Below are 21,273 nucleotides of genomic sequence, written 5' to 3'. Positions count from 1 at the left end.
CGCCATCTTCGAGGACCTGAGGGTGGGGGGAAGCGATCAAACAGGTGTGCACAGGCTGCTGAAGTGTGGGAATCGGCCTGTGGGTGCAAAGAGGAGAGGATCATGTTTGTGCCACACAGCCCACCCTAGTGCCCCTCACAGCAGCAGCCTGGAGCACCTCCCTGCCCTGTTTGGTTTGTCTGACTTTAGGAAACTTTTTTAATAAATTACATTTATTTACAGGATAGAAGGCTAGGGACTTCCCTGGCGGCGCAGTGGTTAAGAATCCACCTGCCAGTGCAGGGGACACAGGTTCGATCCCTGGTCCGGGAAGATCCCACAAGCCGCGGAGCAACTAACCCCACGCGCCGCCACCACTGACCCAGCGCTCTAGAGCCCACGAGCCACAACTACTGAGTCCACGTGACACGACTACTGAAGCCCACATGCCTGGAGCCCGTGCTCTGCAACAAGAGAAGCCACCGTGATGAGAGGCCTGTGCACCGCAACGAAGAGTAGCCCCCGCTCGCTGCACCTAGAGAAAGCCCGCGCGCAGCAACAAAGACCCAACGCAGCCAAAAGAAAGAATAAAATTTAAAAATAATAATAAAAGAGCACTTGTTGCGGACGACTCAAGAAACAATAATAAAATAAAATAAAATAATTAAAAAAAAAAGACAGATAGAAGGCTCGTCACCTTTTCTACATTTCTGGTCTCAGTTTTAGGAAACTGCCTTTTTCCCAAGGAATTTTTCAAGTCTTCCAATTTGTTAGCATAAACATTTCCATAATATCCCTATATCCTCTTTTTTAATGTACATCTCATCCGCTCTGGGTCCTGGAAGCCCAGCGCCCCACCATGTGTAGAGGTCAGACTGCCTCTCTCACCTCCCCACACCGGGGAGTCCTCCCCCGAGCACACTCAGCGCCAGGGGCTCTCGCCTCTCGCACCCCAGACGCAGAGCCCACCCCTCGTAATATCGACCACCCAGGAGCCGGAGCCCCCTACCTGCCATGTGCTCCCCCCCACCCCACGCCCCACCCTGGTGGGAGCTCCCCTATCGACTACTGTACCCACGCCTGGAGTCCTCCCCACCGACCCACGCCTCAGCCAGGAGTAGCTCCCCCTTCCTCCCGCCACACGCAGCAGCCATTAGCCCTCCCCTCTTATCTCGGCTCCGGGGGTGGGGCCCATACTCCCCACCCCCGCAGCCAGTCATCCTCTCCTCTGGCCCCAAAGCCGGCCCCACCCGACCGGCAGCAAGCCCTCCGCTCTGGTCCCCCCCCACGCTTAGCCATTAGCCCCACCCTCTGCACCCCGACTCCAGAACGCCCCCTACCAGCCACCCCGGAAGCCAGCGGTCCTCCCCTCTGACCCGCTCACTGGGGGACCCTTCCCTCAGCCCCCCTTCAACCCGCTACCCTCTGCCGCCGCTCCCCCACTCCCAACCGAGCAGCCCGTAGCCCTCCCCCGACCTCCACTCCTTCCCAGGGCCCCCGGTACCTGCGGAGTCTAGCCCCCGGCAAAGCCCCCGCCTGTCTCCTGACTTGCTCTGACTCTGTGGATGGCTCCGGAGTCCCGCTCACGAGGGGCTGAAGAGCTCGTCTCAGCAGAGCAGCCAGGAACTGTGCAGCCGACTGTCCCAGGCAGTCTGTGCGAACGCCACGTGCGTTTCCGGCTGCTCCCGGAAGCCCCAGGAAGATGAGGGAGAACGTTCTAGACGTCTCTTTACAGGGAAAGTGGTTGGATCAGAAGAGCACGTGAGGAGGGGCTTTGCTACGGAAGCACCAATAGCCACGCGCACTGAGGGCCTGAGGTCCCAAGGCTTGGCGCCTCCGGAAGCAAAAGACACGCCCATTGGCCTTCCACCAATAGGAAGGCCTCCCTGCAAGGCTGCGGAGTTGGGGGAGCAAACTTGGCGATGCAGAGCCCATTGTGGCAGGTACGTCCACTTGTCTTCACAGGTGGTTTTCTACTGTGATTGATAATGTCATAAACCTATTCTTATTTCTTTGGTTTGTTTTAATTTTTGAATTTTATTTTATGTATTTTTTTAGACAGCAGGTTCTTATGAGTTACCCATTTTATACATATTAGTGTACATTTGTCAATCCCGATCTCCCAATTCATCACACCACCCCACCCCTTGCCCCCACCACTTTCCCACCTTGGTGTCCATACGTTTGTGCTCTACATCTCTGTCTCTATTTCTGCCCTGCAAACCGGTTCATCTGTACCATTTTTCTAGGTTCCACATATTTGCATTAATATGCGATATTTGTTTCTCTCTTTCTGACTTCCTTGACTCTGTATAATCGTCTCTAGATCTACCCACGTCTCTACAAATGACTGAAGTTCGTTTCTTTGTATGGCTGAGTAATAAAGTTATAGTAATAAAGTAATTCTTTATATGGGCTGATTTCTTGTCTAGTTGTATCAACTAGGCATCTTCTCACATGGCAGAAGACGATGAGGCAGCTGTCTGGGGTCTGTTTTATAAGGGTGCTAATCTCATTCATGAGGGCTCCACCCTCATGGGCTAATCACTTCCCAAGGCCCCACCTCCAAATCCCATCCCTTTGGGGGTTAGAATTTAACAGGTGAATGAGGGAAAGAGCTTTATAAATATTCAGTCCATAGCACTATCTGTCCATCTATTTTTGCTTCTATGTTCCCTATTTCCTGCCTGGGATAATCAATCCTTTACATTATATTTTAACTTATATACTGCCTTTTTAGGCAATTATCACTGTTTGCTGTTCTAGACATTATAATATATAGTAAGTCCCATACATATGAACGAGTTCCATTGTGACAGCCTGTTCATAAGTCCAATTTGTTTGTAAGTCCAGCAAGGTTAGCCTAGGCACCCAACTAACACAACTGGCTATATAGTACTGCATTGTAATGGTTTACAATACTTTTCACACAGATGATATATAAAAAACAAACACAAAAAATAGAGAAAACATTTTTAATCTTACAGTACAGTACCTTGAAAAGTACAGTGGTGCAGTACAACAGCTGGCATCCAGGGGCTGGCCTTGAGGGAAGAGGCAGGAAGAGTTACTGACTGGAGGAGAGAGAGGAGGTGGGAGATGGTAGAGCTGAAGGATCGCCAGCACTAGGAGTTGGAGGGCAAGCTGCAATGTCACTCACACCTGACGTTGTTGGAACACACGTGCACATCTTTCAAAGTTCACAACTTGAAGGTTCGTATGTAGGGGACTTACTCTAACATGTATCCACCATTATAGTATTATACAGAATAGTTTCACTGCCCTAAACATTCTTTGTTCTCTGCCTATTCATCCCTCCCTCCCCACACCCCCTGGCAACTACTGATCTTTTTACTGTCTTATAGTTTTGCCTTTTCCACATTTTCATATATTTAGAATAATACTGTGTGTAGCCTTTTCAGATTACCTTCTTTCACTTAATAATATACATTGCAGTTTCCTCCATGTCTTTTCCTGGCTCAATAGCTCTTTTGTCTTTAATGCTGAAGAATATTCCATCATCTGAATCTACCACAGTTTTATCTATCTATTCACCGACTGAAGGACATGTTGGTTGCTTCCAGGTTTTGTAAATTATGAATAAAGTGGTTATAAACATCTGTGTGTAAGTTTTGGTGTGCACACAAGTTTTCAGCTCCTTCAGGTAAATAACAAGAAGCATATATGATAAGAGTATGTATAGTTTTGTAAGAAACCTCTAACTTGTCTTCCAAAGTGGTCATACCTTTTTGCATTCCCAACAGAAATGAATGAGAATTCCTGTGCTCTACATCCTCACCAGCATTTGGCATTGTCAGTTTTCTGGATTTTGGCCATTCTGATAGGTATGTAGTCATTCTAGTAATTTTTTATTGCATGCCATGCATAACATACAAAAGAGCCATAGTATTTCTAGATGAGATATTCCAGAGAGACTTCAAACTTTCTCTGTTTAGGCAGATAAGGTAAGGGGATGCTTTTCTCAATCCAATTCAATATTGAGCTGAGTCAGGGCTTGATTGCAGTTTAAGTAAAACAGGCTACTGTGGTTTGCTCTTCTTCTCTAGGATGTAAAACATTGATGGGCTTCTGTCTTTTAATCCCTGAAAGACTATGGAAAATCGAGATCTGCCATTTACAGTTTGCAGTCTCCTGTAGCTTCAAATTCTAGCACATCTCTGTTTCCTAAGAACTGGGTGGTTGCTGGAGATTTCACTTTACCGTTTAGAAGCATTTGACCTAGCTCCCTGTATTCTTGTGCAGTACCAGAAGTCAGCAAATGTCTGGTAGGGGAAATCTGCTGAGCATTTGTCTCATCAACTTTTCAGTTTGTCAACCAGCCCTGTCAAACTGTTAAAACTTTGTTGGTTTTTCTTTCTCTCACTAGAGGCATTTTGCCTGGGTAAGCCTGGTCGGCAGTCTCTTATTAGAGTTGGTACATTTTTCAGAGGAAAAAAACAATTGGAGATTGTCAGTTCACATTGAAAAAGTATTCCTCTCCTTGAATTGTTAATTTATTTAATCCTTGTTGTTTCCACCACTATTTGGTATGTTTAAAATTATTTTTGTATTCTAAGTGAAATAATTCAGACACAGAAAGACAAATACCATATGATTTCACTCATATGTGGAATCTAAAACAAACAAGCAAATGATCAAACAAAACAAAAAATAACTCATAGATACAGAGAGTAGATTGGTGATTATCAAAAGGAGGGGGGCTAGGGAATGTGCAAAATGTGTGAAGGCAGTCAATTGTAAGTAGACTTCTGGGGGTGACCACTTTGTAGTGTTTACAGATATCAAATTAAATGTTATACATATGAAACTTATACAGTGTAATATACCAATTTTACTTCAATAAAAAGTTTTTGTAAATTTTCCAGTTTTTTCTAGTTGTAGAGGATTGTTACCTCTCATGACCTTTTATTCAGAAGCAACCCAAATAGATATTCTTGATGCTATTGTGACTGGGATCTTTTAATGATTTAAACATTTCTTGCTCATTTATAGAAAATTGATTTTTGTATATCACTTTTGTATCCAGCAATTTTAAAAACGTCCCTACTTGAATGTAATCATTTATCCATATATTCTTTTAGATTTTTCTATGTAATCAATAATATAATCTGTGAATAATGACAATTTTAAACTTCTTTTCCTATGTTTATGCTTTTATTTTTTGTTGTATTCTTAACACACTGAACTCACTAGTACTTCCACTACAATGCTGAATAGTAGTGATAATGGTAGCCATCATATCATATTCCCAATGTCAAAGAGAAGTATTTTAATATGTTATAGATAAGTGTGATGTGGTCAGTAAGTATATTTCTAGATACATTGTATCATATTTAGGAAGTTTTCTTGTATTCCTTGTTTACTATTTTTTTGGGGAAAGAATGTATATCAGATTTTATCAACTGCCTTTTCTCCTATGCCTCTTTGCATAATCAAAATATTGCTCTCAGGCTTCCCTGGTGGCGCAGTGGTTGAGAGTCTGCCTGCTGATGCAGGGGACATGGGTTCGTGCCCCGGTCCGGGAAGATCCCACATGCTGCGGAGCAGCTGGGCCCGTGAGCCATGGCTGCTGAGCCTGCACGTCCGGAGCCTGTGCTCCACAACAGGAGAGGCCACAACAGTGAAAGGCCAGTGTACCGCAAAAAAAAAAAAAATTGTTCTCCTCTAAAATGTTAATAGCATTTTAAAAAATTTAACCAGAATTGCATTTCTGGGATAAACCCAACTAGGCCATGATGTATTACATTATTTATATATTGTTGGATATGATTTATGTACATTTTTTTGTTTTTTGTTTTTGTTTTTGTTTTTTGCGGTACGTGGGCCTCTCACTGTTGTGGCCTTTCCCGTTGCGGAGCACAGGCTCTGGACGTGCAGGTTCAGCGGCCGTGGCTCATGGGCCCAGCCACTCCGTGGCATGTGGGATCTTCCCAGACCAGGACACGAACCCGTGTCCCCTGCATCAGCAGGCGGACTCTCAACCACTGTGCCACCAGGGAAGCCCTGATTTATGTACATTTTTAAGGATGTTTTTATTCATGACCATGAATCAGAATGGCCTGTAATTTTGTTTCCTCATTCAGTCCTTGCCAGGTTTTGATTTCAAGGTTGTTAGCCTCATAAAATGATTTTGGGAGTGTTGCACCTTTCTATTTTATGGAAGAGTTTTTACTAGATTGTAATTACTTCTTTCTTAAATGATTGGTAGAAATTGCAGCAAAGCCATTTTGGCCTAGATTTTCTCTGAGGGAAAATTTTAGTTTTGGATTTTCTTAATAGAGCAATATTTAGGTGATCCTTTTGTTTTTGTCTTCTACAGTGCTTTCTTGTGATATAATATGCGTACAGTGAAAACCACATGCCTTTAATAAACAAAACGATGAATTTTGACAAAAGGATACATTCATGTAACCATCACCCAGATTGAGATAAAGAACATTCCATGATCCCTGAATATTCCCTTGTGCCCCTTCCAGTCACTGTCCCTCCTATGTCATTATTCTAACTTCTCTTATTATAAATAGTTTTGCCTGTTCCTGCACTTCATATAAATGGAATAGTAGATTGTGTACTCCTCTTTGATCTCACTTCTTTTGTTCAGCATCACATTTTTTGAGATCTATGCAGGTTGCTGTATTTATTAGTAGTTTGTTCTTTTTAATACTAACTAGAACACCATTGTATGACTGTACCATAGTTTGTTTATCGAGTTATTGCTATGGACTTTGTTTTTTCCCCATTTTTAAGCTATTATGAATAAAGCTGCTATGAACTTTCTTGTATAACTTTTTTGTGAACATGATTTCCTTTCTATTGGTTATATACCTATGAGTAGAATAGCTTGCCTGTAGGTATAGTTGTATGTTAAAATCTATGAGAAACTGCCAGAGTTTCTTAAAGTGGTTGCACCATTTTAAACTTTCACCATTCATGTGTGAGAGTTTTGCTTCACATTCTTGACAAGAGTGAATATAAATTAATCTTTTATCCATTCTAGTGAATGTGTAGTGATACTTATTATAGTGTTAATCTGACATTCTACAATGACTAATAATGCAACTTTTTCAGCACCTATTGGCCATTTGTGTATCTTTATAGATCCTCTTTTGTGCAGTGTCTATTAAAATAGTTTGCCATTTTTGTTACTTATAAATCATTTTAAACTCTAGTATAAATGTTAAAAAAAAGTATAACTACAATAATTGTTTAATGGATGCACAATGTAAAAAAATGTAAATTGTGACATTGAGAATATAAAATGTGTGTGGTGGAGAAAAAGGCTAGAGTTTTTATATGCAAGAGAAGTTAAGTTGTTATTGGGTTAAAATAGACTATTATAACCATAATAAGTTTTATGTAAGTCTCATGGTAACCACAAAGTGAAAACCCACAGAAGATACACAAGAGATAAAGAGAAAGAAATCAATGCATACCACTACGTAAATCATTAAGTCATAAAGGAAGATAGTTGGAGATGAAGAATGGAATAGTGGAACTCCAAAATAGCCAGAAAACAGTTAAGAAGATGGCAATATTAAGTTCTTCCATATCAATAATTACACAAATGGATTGAATTCTCAAATCAAAAGACACAGAGTTGCTGAATGGAAAAAAATCCGAGACTCAACTCTACACCACCTGTAAGAGATTCACTTCAGCTTTAATGATACACATAGGCTCAAAGTGAAAGGATAGAAATAGATATCCATGGAAATGGTAACCAAAAGAGAGCAGAAGTGGCTATATTTATATCAGATAAAATAGACTTTCAGACAAAATTGTTCACAAGAGACAAAGAAGGTCACTAGTGATGAAAGGGTAAATTCATAAAGAGGATATAACAATTATAAGTATATATGTACAGTAAGTCCCCTACATACAAACCTTCAAGTTGCAAACTTTCAAAGATGTGAACGTGCATTTGCATGTCCAATCACGTAAGTTAGTTCACATGTCTGGCGTACATTGTCATGTGTGTGCATCCTCTACAGGTGGTTGTGCTTTTGTGTACTTTACTGTACAGTACTGTATAGAGTACAGTAGTACAGTATCTTTATTTCAAGCCCAGGGTATCTGGAAGCAAGTGTAAAAGCAGTGGTGATGTAGCTGGTACTGCTCAGAAGCGCCAAGGGATAATGATGGAATTGGAGGCCCAGAGAAAGGATGAAGAGAGACAAGAGAAAGGAGAAGTAACTGCAGAACTGAAGAGATTCACAACGCAGGAAATGGCAAGGGGATTTTCTTTATTTGAGGAGGCACTGTTAGTTTTTGAAGCACAGGACCCACAGGACCCAAACATAGAATGGTACATGAAGGTTGCAGTAGCCATTCAGAATGCAATCCAGTGCTACCATGTCCATCTATGATAAGAAAAAAAGAGCTACTACCCAGACAGCACTGGATCATTTTTTCAAGAGGGTAGATAGAATTGAATCCAGCAAGGAACCAGAACCTGTGCCATCAATGTCAGGCATGAGTGATATTGCAGCTTGCCCTCTTTCTCCTATTGCTGATGATCCTTCACCTCTACCATCTCCCACCTCCTCTCCCTCCTCCAGTCAGTAACTCTTCTTGTCTGTTGCTTCGATGCCAGCCCCTGGATGCCAGCTGTTGTACTGTACTACTGTACTTTTCAAGGAACTGTACTGTAAGATTAAAAATATTTTCATTATTTTTTGTGCTTGTTTTTTAATGTATTATTTGTGTGAAAAGTATCATAAACCTATTACAGTACAGTACTATATAGCCGATTGCGTTAGTTGGATACCTGGGCTAACTTTGTTGGACTTAACGAACAAATTGGACTTACAAACATGCTCTCAAAACAGAATTTGCTTATATGTAGGGGACTTACTGTACCCAACACTGGAGTGGTTGAATGTTTAAAACAAATATTAACAGAACTGAAGGGAGAAATAGCAAGAAAATGACAGGACTTCAATACTCCACTTTCAACATTGAACAGATCATCCTGACAGAAAATCAATAAGGAAACAGCAGACTTGAATTACACTGTAGAACAAATGAACCTAACAGACATATCCAGAACATTCCATCCAACAGCAGCAGAATGCTCATTCTTCTCAAGTGCACATGGAACATTCTCTAGTATAGATCATATGCTGCACCACAGAGCAAGTCTCAACAAATTTAATATGATTGAAATCATATCAATATTGTTTATGTCCACAGTAGTATGAAACTGGAAATCAATAATAGCAAGAAAACTGGAAAACTCACAAATGTGTGGAAAATAAACAACACACTCCTGAAAAGCCAATAGGTCAAAGAAGAAGTCAAAAGGAAAATCAGAAAGTATCTAGAGACAAAAGAAAATGGAAACACAACATACCAAAACATATGGGATGCAGCAAAGGCAGTTTTAAGAGGGAAGTTAATAGTGATAAACACCTACATGAAGAAAGAGCGATCTCAAATAAATAAACAATCTAATTTTACACCTCAGGGAACTAGAAAAAGAAGAACAAACTAAACCCAAATTTAGCATAAGGAAGGATATAATAAAAATGAGAGCAGAAATAAAAACAGTAGAGACCAGAAAGGGAGAAATAAAAACAATAGAGACCAAAAAAATCAGTAAGCCCAAGAGTTAGTTTTTTGAAAAGATAAACAAAATTGACAAATATTTATGTAGATTAAACGAGGGGGGGAGGAGACTCAAATAAACACAATTATAAATGAAAGAGGAGACAGTAAACATTGTGACTGATACTACAAAAATATATACAAAGTATCATGTTATACTGTAATGAATAATTAGATACCAACAAATTGAATAACATAAAAGAAATGGATAAATTCCTAGAAATATACAACCTACCAAGACTGAATCATGAAGAAATAGAAAATTGGAACAGAACAATAATGAGGTGGAGATTACAGCATTAATTCACTGAATCTTAACAAATATGTAAGGAAGGATTAAGGCCAATCCTTCTAAAATTCTTCCAAAAAATTGAAGAGGAAGGAACACACCAAACATTTTTAGACCAGTAATACCATGATGCCATTGCCAGATAATTAGACTTCAAAAAAAGCAAACTATAAACCAATATCTCTGATGAATATAGATACAAATATTTCAACAAAATACTAACAAACCTAATTCAACAGCACGTTAAAAGGATCATACACTGTGATCAAGTTGGATTTATCCCTGGGAGGCAATGATGATTCAACATATGCAAATCAATAAATGTGATAACCACATTAATAAAATGAAGGGTAAAAATCATGTGATTATGTCAACAAATGCAGAAAAATCACTTGAAATAATTCAACATCCTTTTACAATAAAAACTCCCAATAAATTGGGTGTAGAAGGAATGTACCTTAACATAATCAAATCCATTTATGAGAGACCCACAGCTAACATAATACTCAATGGTGAAAGATTGAAAGCTTTTTCTCTAAGATTGGGATAAGTGTGCCCACTCTCACCACTCCTATTCAATATCGTACTGTAAATCCTATCCAGAGCAACTAGGCAAGAAAAAGAAATAAAAGGCATCCAAATCAACAAGGAAGAAGTTAAATTTTCTCTGTTTGCAGATGACATAATCTTATATATAGAAAATGCTAAAATTTCCACAAAAAATTATTAAGACTAATAAATGAATTAAGCAAAGTTGTAGGATACAAAATCAACAAAGATTAGTTATATTTCTGAACCCTAAAAATGAACTATCTGAAAAAGTAATTTAGAAAACAATCCCATTCACAATAGCATCAAAAACAATAATATTCTTAGGAATAAATTTAACCAAGGAGGTGAAAGGTTTATATATTGAAAACAATAAGACATTGATGAAAGAAACTGAAGAAACACAAACACAAATAAATGGAAAGATATCCCATATATATGGATCAGAAGAATTAATATTGTTAAAATGTCCATATGACTCAAAGCTATCTATAGATTCAATGCAATCCTTATCAAAATTTTAATGGCATTTTCACACAAATAGAAAAAAATTCTAAAATCCGTATGGAATCATCAAAGTCTCTGATTCACCAAAACAATCCTGAGAAAGAATATCAAAGATGGAGGCATCACACGTCCTGATTTGAAACTATATTACAAAGCTATAGTAATCAAATCAGTATGGTACTGGCATAAAAACAGACACATAGACCAATGAAACAGAACTGAGAGCCCCAGACATAAACCTATGCCTATATGGTCAACTTATATTTGACAAGGGAGCCAAGAATACTCAATGGGGAAAGGATAGTCTTTTCAATAAATGGTGTTGGAAAACCATATATTTCATGCAAAAGAGTGAAACTGGACCCCTATCTTACACCACTCATAAACATTAACTTGAAGTGGATTAAATCTTAAATGTAAGATCTGAAACCATAAAAGTTCTAGAAGAAAACGGAGGGAAAAATCTTCTGGACATTGGGGTTGGCAATGAATTTTTTGGATATGACACCAAAGCACAAACAGCAAATCAGAAGTCAACAAATGGCAACACATCAAACTAAAAAGCTTCTGCACAGCAAAAGAAACAATAAACACAATGAAAAGGCAGCCTACAGAATGGGAGAAAATATTTACAAACCATAATATATCTGATGAGGGGTTAAAATCTAAAACATTAAAAAAAGCTTATAGTACTCAATAGTAAAAACAAAACAAATAATCCAGTTAATCATGGGCAAAGGACCTGAATAGACATTTTTACAAAGAAGACATACAAATGGCTAACAGGTACATGAAAAGGTGTTCAACATAAAAAATCTTTAGGGAAATGCCAATCAAAATTACAATGAGATATCAGCTCACACTTGTTAGAATGGCTTTTATCAAAAACCAAGAGATAACCAGTTTTGGCAAGAATGTGGAGAAAAGGGAACTGTTGTGCACTGTTGGTGGGACTGTAAATAGGTGTAGCCATCATGGTAAACAGTATGGCAGTTCCTCAAAAAATTAAAAATAGAACTACCATATGATTCATCAGTTCCACCTCTGGGTACATATTTGAAGGAAGTGACATTAGTAACTTCAAGAGATATCTGCACCCTAATGTCCATTGCAGCATTATTCACAATAACCAAGACATGGAAACAACCTAAGTGTCTATTGACGAATGAATGGATAAAGAAAATGTGGTGTATATATGCAATGGAATATTACTAAGCCATAAAAAAGAAGGAAATCTTGATATTTATGACAACATGAATGAACTGTAAGGTCATTATGCTCAGTGAAATAATCAGGCAGAGAAAGACAAATTCTTGTATGACCTCACTTATATGTGGAATCTAAAAAAGGTGAACTCATTGAAACTGAGGGTAGATTGGTGTTTGCCAGGGGCTGAGCAAAAATTGAAAAGGAGAGAACACTCCTAAACTCATTTTATAAGGCCAGCCAGATAAGCACACTACAAGGAAAAAAACTGTAGACCAATATCCCTGATGAATATATTGATAGATGCAAAAATTCTCAACAAAATATTAGCAAACTGAATTCAACAGTGCAATGAAAGGATCACACATCATGACCAAGTGGGATTTATCCCTGGGCTGCAAGAATGGTTCAACATACACAAATCAATAATTGTGATAAACCACATTAATAGAATGAAAGACAAAAATGATATGATCATCTCAATAGATACAGGAAAAGCATCCTTTCATGATGAAAATCCTCAACAAATTGTGTATAGAAGGAATGTACCTCAACATAATAAAGGTCATATATGACAAACCCACAGCTAACATCGTACTCAACAGTGAAAGATTAAAAGCTTTCTCTAAGATTAGGAACAAGACAAGGGTGCCCGCTCTCACCACTCTTATTGAACATAGTACTAGATAGAAGTCCTAGCTAGAGCAATCAAGCAAGACAAAGAAATAAAAAACATCCAAAAAGGAAAAGAAGAAGCAAATTGTCATTATTTGCAGATGATATAATCTTATGTATAGAAAGTCCTAAAGACTCAACCAAAAAACTTTTGGAACTAATCAAAAAGTTCAGTAAAGTTTCAGGATATAAAAATCAGTTGTATTTCTATAAACTAACAACATAATATCTGAAAAAGAAATAAAGAAAACTATCCCATTCACAATAGTATCAAAACCAGTAATATACTTAGGAATAAACTTAACCAAGGAAATGAAAGATCTGTACAATGAAAACTAAAGGACTTTGATCAAAGAAATTGAATAAGACACAAACAAATGGAAAAATATCCTTTGTTCATGGATGGGAAGAATTAATATTGTAAAAATGTCTATACTACCCAAAGCCATACATGGATGCAATGCAATCTCTACCAAAATTCTAATGGCAGTTTTCACAAAATAGTAAAACAATCCTAAAATTGCATGGAAACTCAAAAGACCCTGAATATCCAAAGCAATCCTGAGAAAGAAGAACAAAGCCAGAGGCACCACACTTCCTGATTTCAAACTATACTACAAAGCTCTTGTAATTAAAACAAGATTTTTTTCTTTATCTTTGATTTTCTGTAGTGTGAAAATGATATGCCTAGGTACAGTTTTTTGACATTTTTCATGTGTGTTGTTCTCTGAACTCCCACATCTACGGTTTGGTGTCTGACAATATTTTGGGGAAATTATCAGTCATTATTGTTTCAAATATTTCTTCTCTCCTCTCTTACTTCTCCATCTGGTACTCCCATTATGCATATGTTACAATTTTTATAGTTTTCTCAAATCCTTGGATATTCTGTTCTACTTTTTTCAGTCTTTACTTTTCAGTTTTGGACAAAATTTTATGTTGATATATCCTCTAGCTCAGAGTTTTTTTTCTTATCTGTGTCCAGTCTACCAATAAGCCCATCAAAGGCATTCTCCACTTCTGTTACGATGTTTTTGATCTCTAGCATTTATTTTCGGTTCTTTCTTAGAATTTCCATCTCTTTGCTTATATTGCCCATGTGTTCTTGCATGCTGTCTACTTTATCCATGAGAGCCCTTACATATTAATCATAGTTGTTTTAAATTCCTGGTCTGGTAATTCCAACATCTTTGTCATGCCTGTTTGTAATGCTTGCTCTGTCTCTTCAAATTGTGTTTTTTGCCTTTTGGCATGCCTTATAATCTTTTCTTGATTGTTGGACGTGATACACTGGGTATAAGGAACTGCTGCATATAAGCCTGTAGAATTGTTGTGGTGAGATATGGGGGGAAGGGAAGTACAATACATTCCTATGATTAGGTCTCAGCCTTTAGTAAGCCTATGTCTCTGCACTGTGAACTTCACAAATGCTTCTCAGTATTTTTCACCCCGCTTAGTTGTGTCAGGATGGCTAGAGTGTGATGGAGTTGGGTATTTTTCTTTTTACACACAAAAGACCAGAGATGAGTAAAGTTGGATATTTCTCTTTCTCCAGGTCAGTTAGGCTTTGATAATCCTCCAGCAGGTTGGGCTCTGGTTAACTACGTTCTCCTAAGGGCAGGCCTTATTAAGAACAGAGTACTCTGGTGTATTTCTAAATGGTTCCTTTGCCCTTCCTCCTGGTAGAGGAAGCAGGAGGGACTTTTTCTCCAATATTTATTGTGAGAACATGATTAAGTTCCTAGAGGTAAATTTCACAATATTGTGGAGGCTCCCCTATTACTGGGTGCCCCTGGAATTTTTAATTCTCATACTTGTCCACACTGAGCCTCCAGCAATTCATCAATTAACCCAGCATTGGATCCCCTGGCAGTTTCAGCTAGTGAGTCTCTGCTGTGGTAAGCTTTAACTCCTTGTATTCGCCTCTCTGTCTCTCCAGTCTTGGAGGCAGAAGTTTGCCTTGTGTCCTCACCTTTCTTATGTATCCAAGAAGTATTGTTTTTTCATTTTGTTCAAGGTTTACTTTCTGTTAGGATGGAGTGATGACTACCAAATTCCTTACATGGAGAACGGGAAATTGGAGGTCCACCTTAACTTTTCAAAGTTTGCTTAGAGTCAATGTTGCTGTATGTATTGATAGATCTTTTCCCTTAAATTTCAGCACTTTAAAGGTACATTTTTTTCTGATGAGAAGTCAATGGTTGATTATATTATTGTTCCTCAGGCTGTTATTTTTTTCTGGATTATTTCAAGATTTTCCCTTAATATTTGGTTTTCATGTAGCTTGACTATGATGTACCTGGGTATTCTGCTTGGTGTTCACTGAGCTCCTTGAATCTGTAAATTTATGTTTCATTATATTTGGAACTAGTTCAGGCATTATTTTTCAAATATTTTTCCTTCTTCTGTTTTTTGCCTTCTGGGACTCCAATTACATTTATGTTAGAACTTTGATATTATCTAACAGATCACTGAGTCTCAATCTTTTTCAATCTTTTCTGTGTACTTCAGATTGAATAATATCTATTAATTTGCCTTCAAGTTAATTTACTCTTCTTTCATTTTCAATCTACTATTAAGCCCACCCCATGACCTTTACTTTAGATTTTTAATTTTCAGTTCTAGAATTGGCATCTGTTGTTTCTTTTTAATTGTTTCTATACCTCTGATATAATTTTCTATTTGTTCATTAAAACTGTGTTTTCCTTTATTTCCATTAGTGTAGTTATGATAGATGCCTTAAAATCCTTTTCTGCTAATTTCAACATCTGGTGCATCTTAGGGCTGGTCTCCACTAACTGCCTTTTCTCTTGAGTATAGGTAATAGTTTCCTGTTTCTTTTTCTCCCCTAGCAATTTTGGAGTATACCCTAAATTTTGTGAATGATATATATAGTATATCTATACTCTCTTTCATTTCTCTATAGAGTATTGCTTTTTGTGTTTGTTTTAGTAGGCAATTAATGTGGCTGAACTGAAACACAAAACTCTCCTTTGTGGTGGGCAGCACTGAAAATTCTGTTTAATTTTTTCAGCTTTATTTAGGCTCTTTGGAATCTGTCACCACATGTATCATTTATGGCTCCATCAGCGATTTGGGCAGTTTATACACAGAATTGGGGTCTCCCACTCTGTAGTTCTCTCCATTATTGGATTTCTCTCATCGTTTTCCAGCTTCAGTTGTCATCCTGAACTCTGTCTTCTGGTTCTGCAAGCCACAAGGACTGTGAGCAGCTGTGTTACATAGCCAAATATCACTGGCTTGTCAGAGCCAACTCTGCACCTCTCCTCTCAATTTCATGTTGATAGAATTGGCCAGGGTGGGAGTATTTACACTATGGAAATTGGGAAATACTATGAATCAGGCTTTTATTTATTTTTTCCTGGAGATCCAGTTGTTAAACATTTAACAGCTGCAACACCTACTTGTAGTTTCTCTAGAATTTTAGTTATTGCTTTGGCCTGGGGCCTGCCCTCAGGCAGACATTTTAAAAAAAGGGCAAACTCACTTAGTATTGCTCCTTTCTTTCAATTGTCAACTCTTCCAATTTATGACTACTTATGATTAATTTCCAATGCATTTGGATGATTGTTTGTTGTCCAGAGTTTATTATTGCTATGCACAGCATAATTGCTTTCATAGAAACTGCTCCACCACTACCAGAAGTGGTCCTAGTAAAATTTCTCTGTGGTTTGCAGTGAACTGAGAACATTTATGAAAATGCTATTAATTTTTAAGCTATTAATACAGCTAAAATTGTATGATTTAAATTACAATTTTTGTTATGAGAGTATCCTCATCTAACTTATTTGAATTAAAATACCTTTTCTTTTAAAAATGATGGTGCCCTAGATGGTTTATTTGTTTAGTATCTTTATCTGCCAAAAGCAAAACTTTGCCACTGTAGTGGGTTGAATAGTGTCTCCCAAAAATTCATGTCCACTCAGAACCTAAGGATGTGATCTTATTTGGATGTGTAGTCTGCAGAAGTAATTAGTTAAATATCTTGAGGAGAAATCATCCTGGGTTTAGGCTGGGACCTAAATCCTATGACTGGTGTCTTTATAAGGGAAAAAACAGGGAAATTTGGTCACACAGAGACAGAGGAGAAGACAATTTGAAGACGGAGGCAGAGATTGGAGTGATGCTTCTATAAGCCAAGGAATTCCAGGAGCCACCAGAAGCTGGAAGAGTCAAGGAAAGATTCTCCTCTAGAGCTTTTAGGGAAAGTGAGGCCCTGCTAACACCTTAATGTCAGACTTCTGGCCTCCAGAATTATGAGACAATAAACTTCTGTTGTTTTAAACCACCAAATTTATGGTAATTTGTTATGGCAACCCTATGAAATAATACAGCAACCTATGACAGTTCATAATATTTCCTTTTGCCATTTCGCTAATCCAAATCCAATGGGCATTTATGCAAACAAATGTACAAAAAAATACGTACCTCTGCAGGAAGGAGTGTGCATAGTTATGTGCCCACATACACTTGTTTTATGTATAACTTACATGTTGCTTTGGTAGACAAAAATACTGTACCTGGGGTCAGCAGTCTGGGTGAGGGTCTTGGTTCTGTCACTAATTCACTATGACGTTGTGTGAGCTATATTTTTTCTTCAGGCCAGCTTCTCTTTCTGAAAAATGAGATGGTTATTTTTTTTTATTATTTTTTATTGCAGTATAGTTGCTTTACAACGTTGTGTTAGTTTCTGCTGTACAGCAAAGTGAATCAGCTATACGTATACATATATCCCCTCTTTTTGGGATTTCCTTCCCATTTAGGTCACCACAGAGCACTGAGCAGAGTTCCCTGTGCTATACAGTAGGTTCTCATTCGTTATCTATTTTATACATAGTAGTGTATATATGTCAATCCCAATCTCCCAAGTCATCCCACCCCCCATTCCTCCCCTGGTATCCATATGTCTGTTCTCTACATCTGTGTCTCTATTTCTGCTTTGCAAATAAGTTCATCTGTATCATTTTTCCAGATTCCACATATAAGCGATATTATACAATATTTGTTTTTCTCTTTCTGACTTACTTCACTTTGTATGACAGTCTCTAGGTCCATCCACGTCTCTGCAGATTGCACAATTCAAAAAGATACATGCAATCCAATGTTTATTGCAGCACTATTTACAATAGCCAGGACATGGAAGCAACCTAAATGTCCATCGACAGATGAATGGATAAGAAGATGTGGTACATATATACAATGGAATATTACCCAGCCATAAAAAGGAACGAGATGGTTATCTTTATGGGTCCTTCCAGCTCAGTGACTGAGCCTATGGATCCCTATCTCTCTATATACTCAGTATATGGGTATATGCATGTAGTCAGAGTGGAGCATGTGTGCCTCAATGAACAGAAGTAGAGAGTATTAGGATTTTTTTTGGGGGGGGGACCAAACAGGATAGTGGTTTAGATAGAAATAGCACAACATGGGGAACATTTTAAATGCCTTCCATTTCCCAGTCACTACATACATATTGAGGTCAGTACGCTAAACACACATAATAAAACACATGTTCAATCAGATGCCCTAAAGGACCATTTTGATTCTCTGACTAAATGGGCTGAAAAACCACAGTATGAGGGGTTTGATTAAGAAAACTTTTATGCTAATCATTATATATAGGTAGAAGCTGAATTCTTTGTTAGGAGCAGCTCTTTACACATATGTTCCTATTCATATTGCTCCTGAAATTCTCAAAAGGGAATGTTGTGTCACTGTGATTTGGGGTCCCATTTGGGGACTCACCTTTTAAATTTGGTAGTCTATATTTCACTCTTCACAGATCAACTCCTTCACCCGGAATTTTCCTGTCTTAGAGCCTAGATTGTTAGGTGTGAAAGGGTCTTTCAAGATCATGCACATCCATTGCCATTCATTTTACCATTGAGGATAATGAGGGCCAGATTGAAGAAGTGACTTGTCAAAGGTAATAGTCAAGTAATTTTCAGAGGCAGGACTGAAACCTAAGTTCCTTTATTTTATTCTCAGTCTAGGTCTCTTTCTACCCCCTGTTGCATTGTTACTATACTTTACCCAGGTTTTTCCCCCAATGGGAACATAATTCTTTTATACTTTGAGTTAATTCATCTCCTTCCCTCTCTTCTTCCTCCTTGTGCAAACTCACACACTTACATACACCTATATTCCTTTCAGAGGTTTTTGAAAGGAAAGCATTGTGATTCTGCTGCTTGTCTGTTTTGCCTGGAGGTAAGCTCCAGCTGACAGTTCTGTTTTGGGTCTACACTTCTACTTAGTTGGGGGTGGGGGTGGCAGTTAGGTCATTGGCAGATCAATGTGGCCGAACCCTTTCTTCTTAGTGAAGTGGGAATGGCAACCTCTTTGATGTAATTTTTTTTAGCTCATTATCGTCCTCAGAGATGTATGTGAACAGACAGATTTGTCAAACCTTTATTTGGAGCCTGGGCTAAGAAGGCGCACCCAAAGGGATGGAAGGGAGACAGACCACTCATCTTCCGTCTTGGAGCAGCTAGCTAGTAAGCATCACATGTCAACTATGGTAATCCATACTTCCTTTATCCTCCTATTCGCTCTAACCCTTTTGCTCTCTTTCCCTTCCCTTTGCTCCCTCTGCTCTTCCCCTTCTCTCCGAGTTTCCCTCTATTTCTCTGCTGGATACCTTAAAGAATAAAATACTACTTTAGTCTTTCCTAAAAAAAACACAGATCCAAACCTTTGCAGCGCTGTTTTCTGAGCCCCAGCACAGCCGCGTGCTCAGCACCAAGCAGTGGTGATTCCAAAACCAGCAAAGGGGGAGGGGAAGAGGGAAGGGAGGGGGGTGAGAGAGAGGAAGGGAGGGAGAGGGGGAGAGAGGGAGAGGGAGAAGCAGAGGGAGAGGGAGAGGGAGAGGGAGGGGGGAGAGAGAGAGAGAGAGCGTGAGCGCGCGCAAGCTAGCGAGCAAACCAGAGAGAGAGAAGAGAGAGAGACCCAGAGAAAGAGAAGAGGAAGCCGAGCTCTGTGAGGGCTGAACGTCCAACTTGTTTCAGTTCATTCATCCTTCTCTTCTCTCCGCTTCGGGGAAGTGACTGTGGCGCTTGGTAAGAAACATAGCTTTCCCTACTTCCCCCTCCCCCAAGCTCAGGTCTCCTTTAGCGATAGCATCTCTCCCCCGTTCTGAGAGTCTCCTTGGGTTGGCCAGCGAGGCGAGACACGCTCTGCAGCTGTGATGCTATCCTGGGTTCCCCAGTGGGGCTGGTGGAAACCCAGAGTCGGCATCTGGGCAGGGAGGCACAGGGGTAAAACCTGATTTGAGGAAGGGGGGTTGCGATGTGGTGTATGCGCTATTTGCTTCATTGTCAGTGAATTGTTTTGTTCCTCTTTGGAAGCAGGTCAGCATTGACCTTGCAAATTGCTTGGGGGGCCGGCAGCTGCTGCAGAAAGCCACTGAGTGACCCCGAGCCAGAGCAGAAAGCACTGTCATGACCCCCCAGACAGCCCTAGGCACAGGGATGGGGTAATGGCTGGAGCTTCCTTTCTCCTTTAACTCTTTCTCTGCAGCTGCTTCTCATTGCTGGAAATGAGAAAGAAGGAGAATACCGTACAGCCTCTTTCCCCATCTCCCTATTATAACTCCCCCAGATGCAAGTGAGTAGAAAGTTGTAAATAACTGTTTCCTTTGAAAGCAGGTTGAGACCTCCCCCCTTCCTTTAAGAGGCTCATTGTAGGGTTGGGCCTGAGTTCCTTCACAAACTTGGGAGGCTTCCCTTGCTTCTCTGTGGGAAGCCCCCATTGCCTGTCCACTCCCCATTCCAGGTAGATGAGCTGACAGACTAGACCAGGGATTCAGATATCCCACCCCATCCTACTGGCAGGCGTGGTATTAGGTCCAGCTGTGTCCTTGGGAGGGAAGAAACACCTGATGGTTTGTTTGGAACTGGATTTCCAGTTTGCTGCTCCTCTGGCTGTGGCTGCGGCTGGCATAGGCAGGAGGACTGGGGGAGGGGTGGCTCTTAGATTGAGAAAAAGAGAGAGAGAGAGAGAGAGAGAGAGAGAGAGAACGAGAGAGAGAGCAGGGTGAAGAGCCAGGATTCCTGGTATGAATGGTATGATTTATTGAGGGTCAGCAGGTTCTGGATGTCTGTAGCTATGCAAGGGTTGGCTAAAGCTCTTGTACTATAGCCCCTCTGAACTGTCAGGGGTAGAGATCTGGTTGCTTGATGGGGGCTTTTGTGAGTTGGCAACACTGCCATACCCATGGTACTAATTATAACACCCACAATACCAATTGCTAACATTGTTGAGTGCTTAGAATGTTTTGGATCTTGGGCTGAGGGTTTAATATGAATTATTCTTACATTAACCCTATGAATCAGATACTATTGTTATCCTTGGTTTACTGATGAGGAAACTGAGGCACAGAGAGGTTAAGCAATTAAATGTCCTGACTGGGAATTAAAACA

General features: G+C 39.5%; 1 protein-coding gene across 1 annotated transcript in view; it reads left to right on the top strand.

Moving 5' to 3' along the window:
• The first annotated feature begins 19,761 nt into the window (after positions 1–19,761).
• Positions 19,762–21,273, top strand: part of GABRA3 (gamma-aminobutyric acid type A receptor subunit alpha3) — a 282,373-nt gene continuing 280,861 nt past the window's right edge. The window contains exon 1 of the mRNA XM_065901349.1: positions 19,762–19,911. The gene's annotated coding sequence lies outside the window, so the exon portion shown is untranslated. The remainder of the gene's footprint in view (positions 19,912–21,273) is intronic.

The sequence above is a fragment of the Phocoena phocoena genome, chromosome X (assembly GCF_963924675.1).
Source record: "Phocoena phocoena chromosome X, mPhoPho1.1, whole genome shotgun sequence".
Classification (NCBI taxonomy): domain Eukaryota; kingdom Metazoa; phylum Chordata; class Mammalia; order Artiodactyla; family Phocoenidae; genus Phocoena; species Phocoena phocoena.
This window is presented reverse-complemented; position numbering and strand designations above follow the sequence as displayed.